Below are 16,294 nucleotides of genomic sequence, written 5' to 3' on the forward strand. Positions count from 1 at the left end.
ACCCCCACATGCTCATGCTCTCTCTCAAAACAAATAAATAAACTTAAAAAAGAATAAAGCTGCTATAGACACCTGGCTACAAGTTTTTGTGTGGACGTAAGTTTTGGAGTCATGTGTGACTACCAAGATGTGTGATTACAGGATTGTATGGCAAGAGTAGATTTAATTTGGTAAGAAATTGCCAAATTGTCTTCCCTTGTGGTTGTAGCATTGCGCATTGACACCAGCAGTGAATGAGAGTTTCTGTTACTGTAGATCCTTGCCACCATTTGGTATGATCAGTATTTTGTATTTTTGCAGTTGTAGAGGCGTGTGGTAGTATCTCATTGTTGATTCCCTTTGCAATTCTCTAATGCAAGTAATGCTGATAATATGCTTATTTGCCATTTGTGTATCTTCTTAGGTGAGGTGTGTTCAAATTTTATAAAATTGTATCTTTAAATGTTTTGTTATTTTTTGTGGATAAAAGCATGTAAGCTGAGGTCTACTCTTCCAGCAAACGTTAGGAGTGTATAGTACAGTGTTAGTTAACTGTAAGCAAAATGAGGTACAGCAGATCTCTTGTACTTCTCCATGTTGTGTAACCAAAATTTTATAATGCTGACAGCAACCCTTCATTTCCGCCTCCCCCAGCCCCTGCCAAACGGCATTCTACCTTCTGCTTCTATGAGATTAACTAATTGAATTTCCCCCAATGAATTTCCCCCAATGAAATTCCCCCTTTGAAGTGGGATCATGGAGTACTCCTTTTGTGACTGACTTATTTTACCTAGCATAATGTCCCCCAGGTTCATCTGTGTTCTTGCAAATGGCACAGTTTCCTTATTTTAAAAGCTAATATTCCTTTGTGTGTAAATACCACATTTTCTTTATCAATTCATCTGCCAACAGACATTTAGATCATTTCCCCTTCTTGCCTATTGTGAATAATACTGCAGCAAAACCAGAGAGCAAATGTTTCCTTGAGATCCTGATTTCAAATCTTTCGGATAATCACCCAGACATGGAACTGCTGGATGATATGGTAATTCTAATTTTAATTTGGGGGTACCTCCATACTCTTTTCCATAGTGGATGCACCTTTTTGCCAACAGTGTACAAGGATTCCAATTTCTCCACATCCTTATTAACACTAGTTATTACTGTTTTTTATAATGACCATTCTAACGTGTATGAGGTGATATCTCATGGTTTACATTTGCATTTCCTTGGTGATTAGGAATGTTGAGCATGTTTTCATATACCCGTTGGGGCATTTGTATGCTTTCTTTGGAAAAACGTCTATTGAAGTTCTTTGGCCATTTTTAAATTGGGTTCTTTTTTTTTCTTTTGCTTTTGAGTTGTCTGTGTTTATGTGTTTTTTTGTTTTTTTTTCCAATATATGAAGTTTATTGTCAAATTGGTTTCCATACAACACCCAGTGCTCATCTCAAAAGGTGCCCTCCTCAATACCCATCACCCACCCTCCCCTCCCTCCCACCCCCCATCAACCCTCAGTTTGTTCTCAGTTTTTTTTTTGTTTTTTTTTTTTCAACGTTTATTTATTTTTGGGACAGAGAGAGACAGAGCATGAATGGGGGAGGGGCAGAGAGAGAGGGAGACACAGAATCGGAAACAGGCTCCAGGCTCTGAGCCATCAGCCCAGAGCCCGACGCGGGGCTCGAACTCCCGGACCGCGAGATCGTGACCTGGCTGAAGTCGGACGCTTAACCGACTGCGCCACCCAGGCGCCCCTGTTCTCAGTTTTTAAGAGTCTCTTATGCTTTGGCTCTCTTCCACTCTAACCTATTTTTTTTTTTCCTTCGCCTCCCCCAAGGGTTTCTATTAAGTTTCTCAAGATCCACATAAGAGTGAAACCATATGGTATCTGTCTTTCTCTGTATGGCTTATTTCACTTAGCATAACACTCTCCAGTTCCATCCACATTGCTACAAAGGGCCATATTTCATTCTTTCTCATTGCCACGTAGTACTCCATTGTGTATATAAACCACAATTTCCTTATCCATTCACCAGTTGATGGACATTTAGGCTCTTTCCATACTTTGGCGATTGTTGAGAGTGCTGCTATAAACATTGGGGTACAAGTGCCCCTATGCATCAGTACTCCTGTATCCCTTGGGTAAGTTCCTAGCAGTGCTATTGCTGGGTCACAGGGTAGGTCTATTTTTAATTTTTTGAGGAACCTCCACACTGTTTTCCAGAGTGGCTGCACCAATTTGCATTCCCACCCAACAGTGCAAGAGGGTTCCCGTTTCTCCACATCCTCACCAGCATCTATAGTCTCCTGATTTGTTCATTTTGGCCACTCTGACTGGCGTGAGGTGATATCTGAGTGTGGTTTTGATTTGTATTTCCCTGATGAGGAGCGACATTGAGCATCTTTTCATGTGCCTGTTGGCCATCTGGATGTCTTCTTTAGAGAAGTGTCTATTCATGTTTTCTGCCCATTTCTTCACTGGGTTATTTGTTTTTTGGGTGTGGAGTTTGGTGAGCTCTTTATAGATTTTGGATACTAGCCCTTTGTCCGATATGTCATTTGCGAATATCTTTTCCCATTCCGTTGGTTGCCTTTTAGTTTTGTTGGTTGTTTCCTTTGCTGTGCAGAAGCTTTTTATCTTCATAAGGTCCCAGTAGTTCATTTTTGCTTTTAATTCCCTTGCCTTTGGGGATGTGTCAAGTAAGAAATTGCTACGGCTGAGGTCAGAGAGGTCTTTTCCTGCTTTCTCCTCTAGGGTTTTGAGGGTTTCCTGTCTCACATTCAGGTCCTTTATCCATTTTGAGTTTATTTTTGTGAATGGTGTGAGAAAGTGGTCTAGTTTCAATCTTCTACATGTTGCTGTCCAGTTCTCCCAGCACCATTTGTTAAAGAGACTGTCTTTTTTCCATTGGATATTCTTTCCTGCTTTGTCAAAGATTAGTTGGCCATACATTTGTGGGTCTAGTTCTGGGGTTTCTATTCTATTCCATTGGTCTATGTGTCTGTTTTTGTGCCAATACCATGCTGTCTTGATGATTACAGCTTTGTAGTAGAGGCTAAAGTCTGGGATTGTGATGCCTCCTGCTTTGGTCTTCTTCTTCAAAATTACTTTGGCTATTCGGGGCCTTTTGTGGTTCCATATGAATTTTAGGATTGCTTGTTCTAGTTTCGAGAAGAATGCTGGTGCGATTTTGATTGGGATTTCATTGAATGTGTAGATAGCTTTGGGTAGTATTGACATTTTGACAATATTTATTCTTCCAACCCATGAGCATGGAATGTTTTTCCATTTCTTTATATCTTCTTCAATTTCCTTCATAAGTTTTCTATAGTTTTCAGCATACAGATCTTTTACATCTTTGGTTAGATTTATTCCTAGGTATTTTATGCTTCTTGGTGCAATTGTGAATGGGATCAGTTTCTTTATTTGTCTTTCTGTTGCTTCATTATTAGTGTATAAGAATGCAACTGATTTCTGTACATTGATTTTGTATCCTGCAACTTTGCTAAATTCATGTATCAGTTCTAGCAGACTTCTGGTGGAGTCTATCGGATTTTCCATGTATAATATCATGTCATCTGCAAAAAGTGAAAGCTTAACTTCATCTTTGCCAATTTTGATGCCTTTGATTTCCTTTTGTTGTCTGATTGCTGATGCTAGCACTTCCAACACTATGTTAAACAACAGCGGTGAGAGTGGACATCCCTGTCATGTTCCTGATCTCAGGGAAAAAGCTCTCAGTTTTTCCCCATTGAGGATGATGTTAGCTGTGGGATTTTCATAAATGGCTTTTATGATCTTTAAGTATGTTCCTTCTATCCCGACTTTCTCAAGGGTTTTTATTAAGAAAGCGTGCTGGATTTTGTCAAAGGCCTTTTCTGCATCGATTGACAGGATCATACGGTTCTTATCTTTTATTAATGTGATGTAATGTATCACATTGATTGATTTGCAAATGTTGAACCAGCCCTGCATCCCAGGAATGAATCCCACTTGATCATGGTGAATAATTCTTTTTATATGCCGTTGAATTCGATTTGCTAGTATCTTATTGAGAATTTTTGCATCCATATTCATCAGGGATATTGACCTGTAGTTCTCTTTTTTTACTGGGTCTCTGCCTGGTTTAGGAATCAAAGTAATACTGGCTTCATAGAATGAGTCTGGAAGTTTTCCTTCCCTTTCTATTTTTTGGAATAGCCTGAGAAGGATAGGTATTATCTCTGCTTTAAACGTCTGGTAGAACTCCCCTGGGAAGCCATCTGGTCCTGGACTCTTATTTGTTGGGAGATTTTGGATGACTGATTCAATTTCCTCACTGTTTATGGGTCTGTTCAAGCTTTCTATTTCCTCCTGATTGAGTTTTGGAAGAGTGTGGGTGTTTAGGAATTTGTCCATTTCTTCCAGGTTGTCCAGTTTGTTGGCATATAATTTTTCATAGTATTCCCTGATAATTGCTTGTATCTCTGAGGGATTGGTTGTAATAATTCCATTTTCATTCATGATTTTATCTATTTGGGTCATCTCCCTTTTCTTTTTGAGAAGTCTGGCTAGAGGTTTATCAATTTTGTTTATTTTTTCAAAAAACCAACTCTTGGTTTCGTTGATCTGCTCTACAGTTTTTTTAGATTCTATATTGTTTATTTCTGCTCTGATCTTTATTATTTCTCTTCTTCTGCTGTATTTAGGCTGTCTTTGCTGTTCTGCTTCTATTTCCTTTAGGTGTGCTGTTAGATTTTGTATTTGGGATTTTCTTGTTTCTTGAGATAGCCCTGGATCGCAATGTATTTTCCTCTCAGGACTGCCTTTGCTGCATCCCAAAGCATTTGGATTGTTGTATTTTCATTTTCATTTGTTTCCATATATTTTTTAATTTCTTCTCTAATTGCCTGGTTGACCCATTCATTCCTTAGTAGGGTGTTCTTTAACCTCCATGCTTTTGGAGGTTTTCCAGACTTTTTCCTGTGGTTGATTTCAAGCTTCATAGCATTGTGGTCTGAAAGTATGCATGGTATGATTTCAATTCTTGTATACTTATGAAGGGCTGTTTTGTGACCCAGTATGTGATCTATCTTGGAGAATGTTCCATGTGCACTCGAGAAGAAAGTATATTTTGTTGCTTTGGGATGCAGAGTTCTAAATGTATCTGTCAAGTCCATCTGATCCAATGTATCATTCAGGGCCCTTGTTTCTCTATTGACCATGTGTCTAGATGATCTATCCATTTCTGTTAGTGGAGTGTTAAAGTCCCCTGCAATTACCACATTGTTATCAATAAGGTTGCTTATGTTTGTGAGTAATTGTTTTATATATTTGGGGGCTCCTGTATTCGGTGCATAGACATTTATAATTGTTAGCTCTTCCTGATGGATAGACCCTATGATTATTATATAATGCCCTTCTTCATCTCTTGTTACAGCCTTTAATTTAAAGTCTAGTTTGTCTGATATAAGTATGGTTACTCCAGCTTTCTTTTGACTTCCAGTGGCATGATAAATAGTTCTCCATCCCCTCACTCTCAATCTGAAGGTGTCCTCAGGTCTAAAATGAGTCTCTTGTAGACAGCAAATAGATGGGTCTTGTTTTTTTTATCCATTCTGATACCCTGTGTCTTTTGGTTGGCGCATTTAGTCCATTTACATTCAGTGTTATTATAGAAAGATATGGGTTTAGAGTCATTGTGATGTCCATAGGTTTCCTGCTTGTAGCGATGTCTCTGGTACTTTGTCTCACAGGATCCCCCTTAGGATCTCTTATAGGGCTGGTTTAGTGGTGACGAATTCCTTCAGTTTTTGTTTGTTTGGGAAGACCTTTATCTCTCCTTCTATTCTAAATGACAGACTTGCTGGATAAAGGATTCTCAGCTGCATATTTTTTTCTGTTCATCACATTGACAATCTCCTGCCATTCCTTTCTGGCCTGCCAAGTTTCAGTAGAGAGATCAGTCACAAGTCTTATAGGTCTCCCTTTATATGTTAGAGCACGTTTATCTCTAGCTGCTTTCAGAATTTTCTCTTTATCCTTGTATTGTGCCAGTTTCACTATGATATGTCGTGCAGAAGATTGATTCAAGTTACATCTGAAGGGAGTTCTCTGTGCCTCTTGGATTTCAATGCCTTTTTCCTTCCTCAGATCCAGGAAGTTCTCAGCTATTATTTCTTCAAGTACACCTTCAGCACCTTTCCCTCTCTCTTCCTCCTCTGTAATACGAATTATGCGTATATTATTTCTCTTTAGTGCATCACTTAGTTCTCTAATTTTCCCCTCATACTCCTGGATTTTTTTATCTTTCTTTTTCTCAGCTTCCTCTTTTTCCATAATTTTATCTTCTAGTTCACCTATTCTCTCCTCTGCCTCTTCAATCCGAGCTGTAGTTGTCTCCATTTTATTTTGCAGTTCACTGATAGCATTTTTTAGCTCCTCCTGGCTGTTCCTTAGTCCCTTGATCTCTGTAGCAAGAGATTCTCTGCTGTCCTTTATACTGTATTCAAGCCCAGCGATTAATTTTATGACTATTATTCTAAATTCACTTTCTGTTATATTGTTTAAATCATTTTTGATCAGTTCGTTAGCTGTTATTATTTCCTGGACGTTTTTCTGAGGGGAATTCTTCCGTTTTGTCATTTTGATTAGTCCCTGGAGTGGTGCGGACTGCGGGGCACTTCCCCTGTGCTGTCTTGAATAACCTGCGTTGGTGGGCGGGGCTGCAGTCAGACCCGATGTCTGCCCCCAGCCCACCGCTGGGGCCACAGTCAGACTGGTGTGTGCCTTCTCTTCCCCTCTCCTAGGGGCGGGATTCACTGTGGGGTGGCATGGCCCGTCTGGGCTACTTGCACACTGCCAGGCTTGTGGTGCTGGGGATCTGGCGTATTAGCTGGGGTAGATCGGCAAGGTGCAGGGGGCGGGAGGGGCAGGCTCAGCTCCCTTTTCCTTCGGAGATCTGCTTCAGGAGGGGCCCTGCGGCACTGGGAGGGAGTCAGACCTGCCGGAGGGATGGATCTGCAGAAGCACAGCGTTGGGTGTTTGCCTGGTGCAAGCAAGTTCCCTGGCAGGAACCGGTTCCCTTTGGGATTTTGGCTGGGGGATGGGCGGGGGAGATGGCGCTGGCGAGCGCCTTTGTTCCCCACCAAACTGAGCTCTGTCGTCCGGGGCTCAACAACTCTCCCTCCTGTTGTCCTCCAGCCCTCCCGTTCTCCGAGCAGAGCTGTTAGCTTATAACCTTCCAGATGTCAAGTCCCGCTTGCTGTTGGAACACACTCCGACTGGCCTCTCCGCTTTTGCCTGCCAGACTCGGGGGCTCTGCTTGGCTGGTGAGCTGCCCCTCTACCCCGGCTCCCTCCCGCCAGTCCGTGTAGCTCGCACCGCCTCGCCGCCCTTCCTACCCTCTTCCGTGGGCCTCTCGTCTGCGCTTGGCTCCAGAGACTCCGTTCTGCTAGTCTTCTGGCGGTTTCCTGGGTTATTTAGGCGGGTGTAGGTGGAATCTAAGTGATCAGCAGGACGCGCGGTGAGCCCAGCGCCCTCCTACGCTGCCATCTTCCCAGGATTCCCCCTATATGTTTTTAAGATATTAATCCTTTTATCAGATACCTGGTTCAAAACTTTTTACCCACTCCATAGGATGCCATTACCCTCTGTTGATTGTTTCCTCTGCAGAAGCTTTGAGGTTTGACGTAATCCCACTTACCATTTTTGTTTTTGTTTTCTGCTTTTTGTGTCATATCCAAGAAATCATTGCCAAGACCAGTGCCATTCAGCTTTTCACCTTCTTTCCATCTCAGAGATGTGTAGTTTCAGGTCCTTTGTTTATAACTTCAATTTATTTATTTATTTATTTACTTATATTTTTTAAGTTTACTTATTCATTTTGAGAGACAGAGTAAGTGAGTGGGGGAGGGGCAGAGAGAGAGGGAGGGAAAATCCCGAGAAGGCTCTACACTGTCAGTGCAGAGCCCAATGCAAGGCTCTAAATCACAAAACCCGTGAGATCATGATCTGAGCTGAAAGCAAGAGTTGGCTGCTCAACTGACTGAGCCACCCAGGTGCCCCTATTAATTTTTGTTTTAAAAATGTTTATTTTGAGAGAGCATGGGTGGGGGAGGGCCAGAAAAAGAGGGAGAGAGAGAATCCCAAGTAGGCTCTGCGCTGTCACCTCAGAGCCCAATGTGGGGCTCAGTCTCAAACTGTGAGGTCATGACCTGAACTGAAATCAAGAGTTGGACGCTTAATCCACTGAGCCACCCAGGTGCCTCTATGACTTCAATTTAATTTTCAGTTGATTTCTGACTGTGACATAGAAGGGATTCCTTTCTCGTTCTTTCCTATTTAGAGATCAGGTTTTCCCAGCATCAGTTTGTTGAACAGATTTTCCTTTTCCGAGTTGTGTGTTAGTGGTATCCTTGTTGAAGATCAGCTGAGTGTAAATGTGTGGGTTTATTTCTGGGCTGTCTATTGTGTTCCATTGGTCTGTATGCCTGTCTTTATGCTAATACCATACTGTTTTAATTACTGTAAATTTATGATGCTTTAAAAAAATTTTTTAGGAAGTATAAAGCCTCTTTGTTTTTCTTTCTCAGTATTGTTTTGGCTCTTCGGAGTTGTGTGTGGTTTCATATGATTTTTAGGATTGTTTTCTCTATTTCTGTAAAAATGCCATTGGGATTTTGATAAAGACTGCATGGAATCTCTGGACTGCTGTGGATAGCTTTGACATTTTAACACTTTTAAGTCTCTAATCCATGAACATTGGATATCTTTTCATTATGTATGTCTTCTCTAATCTCTTTCCCCAATGTTTTGTACTTTTCATTGGACAAGTCTTTCTGCCCCCTGGTTAAGTTTATTTCTAAGTGTTTAATTTTATTGGATGCTCTTGCAAATGGGATTATTTTCTAAATTGCTTTTTGGGGTAGTTCATTGATAGTGTGTAGAAATGAAACTGATTTTTGTTTGTTGTTTTTATATTCTGTGTCTTTACTGAAGTTGTTTATTAGTTCAAATATGTGTTGCTGTGTTGCTGCTGTTGCCTTTTCTGGCATTGTTATGGTGTTTTACATAAAAGGTGCTCATTGCTAACACAGAAAAGTTTACATTTTCCTTTTCAATGTGGATGCCTTGTATAGCTGTTTCGTGCCTAATTGCACTTGCTGGTGTTCCAGTACTGTGTTGGATGTGAGCAGTGAGAGTGGGTATCCTTGCCTTGTTTCTGATAAGAGAAGAAAAGTTTTCAGTTTTTCAACATTGAGTGTGATGTTCACTGTGGGCTTTTCACACATAAGCTTTCTTATGTTGAGATAATTTCTTTCTATTCCTAGTTCAGAATCTGTATCATCAGATGTGCTGAAATTTGTTAAAGGTTTTCCTGCATCTATCAAGATGACTGTGTGATTTTTATCTTTCATTCTGTTAATAGCCAATGGTCACATTGATTTCTCTTCATATGTTGAACCATCTTTGCACCCCAGAGATAAATCCCACAGGCCCTGGTGTATGGTCTTTTAATGTGCTGTTGAATTCAGTTTATTGGTATTTGTTTAGGATTCTCCATGTATGTCCATCTAGGATATTTTCTTGTGGTGTATTTGTCTGATTTTGGTATTAGAGTCATAACTAGACTCATAAAATGAGTCTGGAAGTGTGCTTACCTCTTTAGTTTCTTTTGGAAGAGTTAGAGAAGGATTGGTGTTAATTCTGTTCTAAGGAGTAGGTAGGATTCACTAGCAAAGCCATCTGGAGCTTACTTTTTCTTGTTCAGAGGCATTTGATACCTGATTTAATTTTCCTACCAGTTCTGGATCTACTCAGATTTTGTATTTCTTAATGATTACATTTAGATATGTTTTGTATGTCTTGGGATTTATCTATCTCATCAAAGTTATCCATAAGTTATGGATAACTTATGGAAAATCCATAATTTTCATAAGTCTCTTGTGATCCTTCATATTTGTGTGTCATCAGTTTTAATGTCCAATTGTACATTTCTGATTTTATTTATTTGAGTCTTCTCTTTTTTTCTTATTTGATCTAGCTAAAGTCTTACCAGTTTTGATGTTCTTTGTGGAATGCTTAACAACTTAGAGTTACTGATTTTTAAAATTGCTTCTCCAGTCACTGTTTTGTTTTGGCCTTAATCTTTATTTATTGAGACCTAATTAACATGTAATGTCATATAAGTTTCAGGTGGACAGTATAATGATTTAGTGTGTATGTGTGTTTATATAATATATATAGGACATATATGTTATATATAACACATATGTAATGAAATGATCACCAAGAGGTTTAGTTAACATCTGTCACTACACATACAGTTTTTTTTCTTCTGATGAGGAATTTAAAAATCTGCTTTCTTATAGAGTTTGAAATATACAATACAGTATTATTATTTGTAGTCACCATGTGATACATTACATACCCATGATCTACTTACTTTAAAAATTATCTTCTGCATCTGGTAACCACTAATCTGTTCTCTGTACCTGTGAGTTTGGTGTTTTTGTTTTTGTTTTTAATTCCACATATAAACGAGATCATAAGGTATTTATTTCTCTTTTCTGACTTGTTTTAGCATAATGCCTTCAAGGTCATTCATGCTGTTGCAAATAGCAAGATTTCTTTTTTGTGGCTGGATAATATACCAGTGCATATATATGCACCACTTTTTCTTTATCCATTCATCCACCAAGTGGGTACTTACATGGCTTCTATCTGCTGGCTGTTGTAAATAATGCTGCAGTGAACATGGCAGTGCAGTTATCTTTTGGGGTTAGTCTCTTTACTTCCTTTGGAGAAACACCCTGTAGTGGAGTTGCTAGATCATATGGTAGTCTTATTTTTCACTCTTTTGAGGACCCTCCATGCTGTTTTGCAAAGTGGCTGCACCAATTTACAGTCTCACACGAGTGCACAAGGGCTCCCTTTTTCTTACATTCTCGCCCATACTTGTTACTTGTCTTTTTGATAATAGTTATTCCAACAGGCATAAGGTGATATCTTATTTTGGTTTTGGCTTGCACTTGCCTTCTGATTATTGATGCTGCGCACCTATAGCCTTCTGTATGTCTTTCTGGGAAAACACCTCTTCTGATCGTCTGCCCCTTTTTTTTTTTAAAGATTTAAATGTGAGACCAGAGGGGCATCTGGATGGCTCAGTCAGTTGAGCATCCAACTCTTTTTTTTTCCAATATATGAAGTTTATTGTCAAATTGGTTTCCATACAACACCCAGTGCTCATCCCAAAAGGTGCCCTCCTCAATACCCATCACCCACCCTCTCCTCCCTCCCACCTCCCATCAACCCTCAGTTTGTTCTCAGTTTTTAAGAGTCTCTTATGCTTTGGCTCTCTTCCACTCTAACCTCTTTTTTTTTTCCTTCCCCTCCCCCATGGGTTTCTGTTAAGTATCTCAGGATCCACATAAGAGTGAAACCATATGGTATCTGTCTTTCTCTGTATGGCTTATTTCACTTAGCATCACACTCTCCAGTTCCATCCACGTTGCTACAAAGGGCCATATTTCATTCTTCTCATTGCCACGTAGTATTCCATCGTGTATATAAACCACAGTTTCTTTATCCATTCACCAGTTGATGGACATTTAGGCTCTTTCCATAATTTGGCTATTGTTGAGAGTGCTGCTATAAACATTGCGTCTGCCCATTTTTTTAAATGTTCATTTATTTATTATTTTTGAGAGGAAGAGAGAGACGGTGCAAGAGCATGAGCGGGGCAGGGGGAGGGGGAGAGAGGGAATCCCAACAGGCTCCGTGCTGGTAGTGCAGAGCCCGTTGCGGAGCTCAAAGTTACAAACCATGAGATCATGACCTGAGCCAAGATTAAGAGTCAGATGCTTAACCAGCTTAGCCACCCAGGTGCCCCTCCTCTGCACATTTTTTAATCAGATTGTTTGGTGTTTTGCTTTTGAGTTGAATGAATTCCTTATATATTTTGAATATTAGCCCCTTCTCAGATATATGACTTGCAAATATTTTCTCCCATTTGGTAGGCTGGCTTTTCATTTTGTTTGTGGTTTCTTTTGCTGGGCAGAAGCTTTTAGTTTGATTTAGTCCCACGTGTTCATGTTTGCTTTTGGTGTCAAATCCAGAACATCATTGCCAACACCAATATCCAGGTACTTGCTGCCTGTGTTTTCTTCAGAGTGTTTATGTTGTCAGGTCTTAGGTCCAATCTTGAAACCACTTTGAGCTAATTTTGGTGTATGGGTGTAAGATAGTGTCCAGTTTCATTCTTCTGTTTGTGGCTGTCTTGTTTTCCCAGCAGCATTTATTGAAGAGACTGTCCTTTTCCCCATGTACATTCTTGGCTCTTTTGTCATAAATTAATTGAGAAATTAAGAAATATTATGATTCCAGATCTGTTCTTCTTTCTCAAGATTGATATGACTGTTCAGAGTATTTTGTAGTTACATAAAAATTGTAGGTTTGTTAGTTCTCTTTCTCTGAACAATGCCTTTGGAATTTTTTTCAAGTTTATTTTCTCTGAGAAAGACAGAGCATGAGTAGGGGAGGGGCAGAGAGAGAGGGAGAGAGAAAGAGAATCCCAAGCGGCTCTGAACTGCCAGTGCAGAGCCTGATGCAGGGCTTGAACCCATGAAGCTGTGAGCTGAAACCAGGAGTCAGAAGCTTAACTGAGCCACCCGGTCTGAGTGAGGTATCCATCAGTTGTGCAGCCACCAGTTGGGTCCCTGGTGTCAGAGTCCATTCCCACTGCTGTAACAGTGCCTTCCCTCCTAAGGAGAGCACACTGGGAACTAGGATTTCAACATAAGATGGGGGGTGGGGAGGTACACAGTCAGTCTATAACACCTAGCATCTTCTGAAAGCAAGCGTGTTATTTTGCTTTTTGGTTTAATGGTTGTTTAAAAATATTTTAAATATTCAGTTTTCAAATATTTGAGGTGTTTCTATCCATTGCAGTTATCATTGCTCCAGTGTTTCTATATCCGGCCAGTGGAAGCCCCACCTCATTGGCCCCTGGGTTCTTCTCATGTTTGCCCACCTGTAGTCCTTGTCCCTTCCTTGCTTTTGGTTATAGGAAGATGTTCCAAGCTCATGGTGTACACTTCCTGCCCGAGACACAGAGTGGCCATTTCTTATCTAAGGTTGTCTGGTTTTTCTTGGAGGGAAATGCTATTTAGAGTCCGTAGTGTGGGCAGCACATATGCTCATTGCTCCTGGATTTACTGTTCCCTGCCAGAGCCAGCAGATCCAACTAGAACATAGTGATTTTTAATTAGTTTATTAATTCTGAGATAGCCCATAGATCCACATGCAATTTTTTTTTGGGGGGGGGGACACGCACAAACAGGGGAGATGGGCATAGGAAGAAAGAGAGAGGATCCCAAGCAGGCTCCACAGTCAATATGGAACCTGCTGTGGCACTTGATCCCACAACCCTGGGATCATGACCTGAGCCAAAATCAAGGGCCAGGCACGTGGCTCCTGGGTGGCTCAGTCAGCTAAGTGTCTGATTTCAGCTCAGGTTATAATCTCGCAGTTCGTGAGTTTAAGCCCCATATTGGGCTCTTTGCTGACAACTCAGAGCCTGGAGCCTGCTTAGAAGTCTGTGTCTCCTCTCTCTGCCCCTCCCCCACTTGTACTATGTCTCTCTCTCTCTCTCTCTCTCTCTCTCTCTCTCTCAGAAAGAAATACTAAACAACAACAACAAAAAGGGTCAGACACTCAGCTGACTGAGCCAGCCAGGGTCCCCGATTCACATGCAATTTTAAGATTCTATTATTTGGGGAGTTCCTGTGTAAACTTGGCTGTGCTTCTCCCAATGGTCACACCTCGGAAAGATAAACTACGACATCTTAACCAGGATAACAGCATTCCTACAGTCAGGATCCCTTTCCATCCTCCTGGGGATCCGCCACATTTCCCTTTTATAGCTGCACCCACTTACCCTGACCCCAGTCCGTCCTTGTACTCCTGCAGTCCACTCTTCTCTTTTCCATTCCTCTAATTTTGTCCTTTGAGGGATGTTGTAGAAATGGAATCTTAACGCTGAGTAGCCTTTCGGGATTGGCTTGTTGCACTCAGTAGTTCTGTGGAGACTGGCCCAGGGTGTGAGTGTATATCCGTGCGCGCCTCCTCATGGCTGAGCAGTGCTCTGTGCCTCGGGCGTGGCGAGGTCTGCGTCGTCACCCACTGGAGCACCCCTGGGTCTTTGTCCCCCAGCTGCTGGCTGATACAAGGAATCTTGCTACAAACGTTGACGTTCGGGCTTTGGGGTGAACACCAGCCTTCCCTTCTCTGGGAGAAACGCCCAGGGCTGCCACCACTGGGTTGTGTGCTAGTGGCACGTTGAGTGTTTAGAAGTTCGCGAAACTTTCAGGAGTGGCTGTGACGTTTTGTGTCACATACATTAAGCTACCAGTCTGTTGGAATCTGTACAGCAGAAACTGGGCCCAAAGACAGGAATTAACCTGGGGCTTCCCTGTCCGTCCCTCACACCTCCCTTTCTCAAGGGACCAGGGAAGGTTTGGTGCAGGGAGGGGTCTGTGTGTGTCCTGAGAGGAGAAAGGAGGTGGATGTGCATGTCCAGAGAGAAACAGGGGAGATGTTTGTGTCCTGGGTGGGGGGAATGTGTGTGTCTGTGGGAGGAAGTGGGGGGTGGGGGGGGGGGGGATGTGCGTGTCCTGAGAGGAAGAGGGAGGATGTATGTGTCCTGAAAGGAGGAAGGGAGGGAGTGTGCATGTCAGGAGAAAGGTGGTGGATGTGGGTGTCCTGAGAGGAGGAAGGGGAGGATGTGTGAGGAAGAGGGGGGTGAGAGGTAGGGGGGATGTGTGTGTTCAGAGGACGAAGTGGGCCCTGTGCGTGTCATGAGGAGGCAGGGGGATGGGCATGTCCTGAGGAAGAGGGGGGTGTGTGTGGGTCCTGAGCAGGGGTGGGGGGTGGGGGTTGAAATGCATGTATGAGAGGAGGGGGGCAATGTGCATGTCTTGAGAGGAAGAGGGGGGGATATGCGTGTGCAGAGGAGGGGGAGGAATGTGCATGTCCTGAGAGGAAAAAGGGAGAATGTCCCTGTCTGAGAGGAGGAAGGAGGTGGATGTGCATGTCCTGAGAGGAAGAAGGGGGAGGTGTGTGTCCTGAGAGACAGAAAGAGGTGTATTCTGGGGGAGGAAGTTAGGGTCATTTTCTGTTTGGATAGAGGAGACAAAATTGTTTGTCTTTGTGTGTTTTCCGGGCCATAAGGAGAAGGGATGGGGGTGTTCCCGTGTGTGATGGGAATAGGAAGCGTGTCTGGGCATGTTTTGAGAGAAGGAACGGGCTGAGTGCTGGCAGATTTTGTATGGAAACCCTGGGCCTATCTGCTTTCCCTGGTTGTGCCTGGCCTTTGTGCCTCAGCAGTTTTGTGGTGGCCCTTGGGACAGTCAGTGGGCATCTCCTTGCTCTCTCTCTCTTTCGCGATAAAGCTCTGTGTCTTGCCTTAAGGGCCACGTGAAGCTTGATGCTGAGGACTTAGCAGGTGCCCTCTGTCCACACTCAAACCAAAGGCCTGAGGGCTTGATGTCAGGAACCTTATTCTTGGTTGAGCTCTCTTGGGACATTCCCTGTACACCTCCTGGGGCCAGTGTTGAGAGTCTGGGGATACCTGGCACCCTCATGGGCCAGAGAGAGCCTGGCACCCCACTTCTGTCCTAACCATGGCAGCAACTCCGCCCTGCACGATGGCTCCCACTGCCTGTAAAAATCAAAGCCAAAAGAAGCTGTCCATAGGAGTGTTCTGTTGCACAGTGGAACCTAGAGCCCCTGACTCAGTTTCCCCTGCTGTAAAATGAACAGGTGTGCTATGAGGGCAGCCCCTAGAGGGTGGGAGGATTAGCTGACATTCTGGACGCTTAAAAGCCCATCCCAGGTCCTATGTCTGATTTTCATAAGACTTCACGTTGAGGGGTGGGGACTGCTTCTGGTAAGGGCTCCACTGCAGTGAGCAGAAACAGAAGTTTCTTCGGATGACCACATAATTGCCAGAAAGAACAAGAGCCTGTGAGAATGGGACAATTGGAGGCTGTTCCTTCTTCTTATGAGTTTGACATCTAAGAAGTTTCCAAAATACACTCTGAAGTTATTTTCAGAGTTTGCCAAACACTTTTGGAAAGACAAGACATCGGAACCAGAGGCTATTTTAGTCACAGCTCTAAGTGACACCCATAAAAACAGGGCTCACCCTGCCCACACCAGCTCCCCAGTCCTCCAGTGAATTGGGAGCAAGGCCTTCCTACTGCCTACACTCCCGGCCCCCCTAAGCTGGGCAGGCATGGGACACTTGTCTGCTGCTTATGACATGGGGGTTTA

The sequence above is a fragment of the Prionailurus viverrinus genome, chromosome D4 (genome assembly GCF_022837055.1).
Source record: "Prionailurus viverrinus isolate Anna chromosome D4, UM_Priviv_1.0, whole genome shotgun sequence".
In the NCBI taxonomy this organism is placed as follows: domain Eukaryota; kingdom Metazoa; phylum Chordata; class Mammalia; order Carnivora; family Felidae; genus Prionailurus; species Prionailurus viverrinus.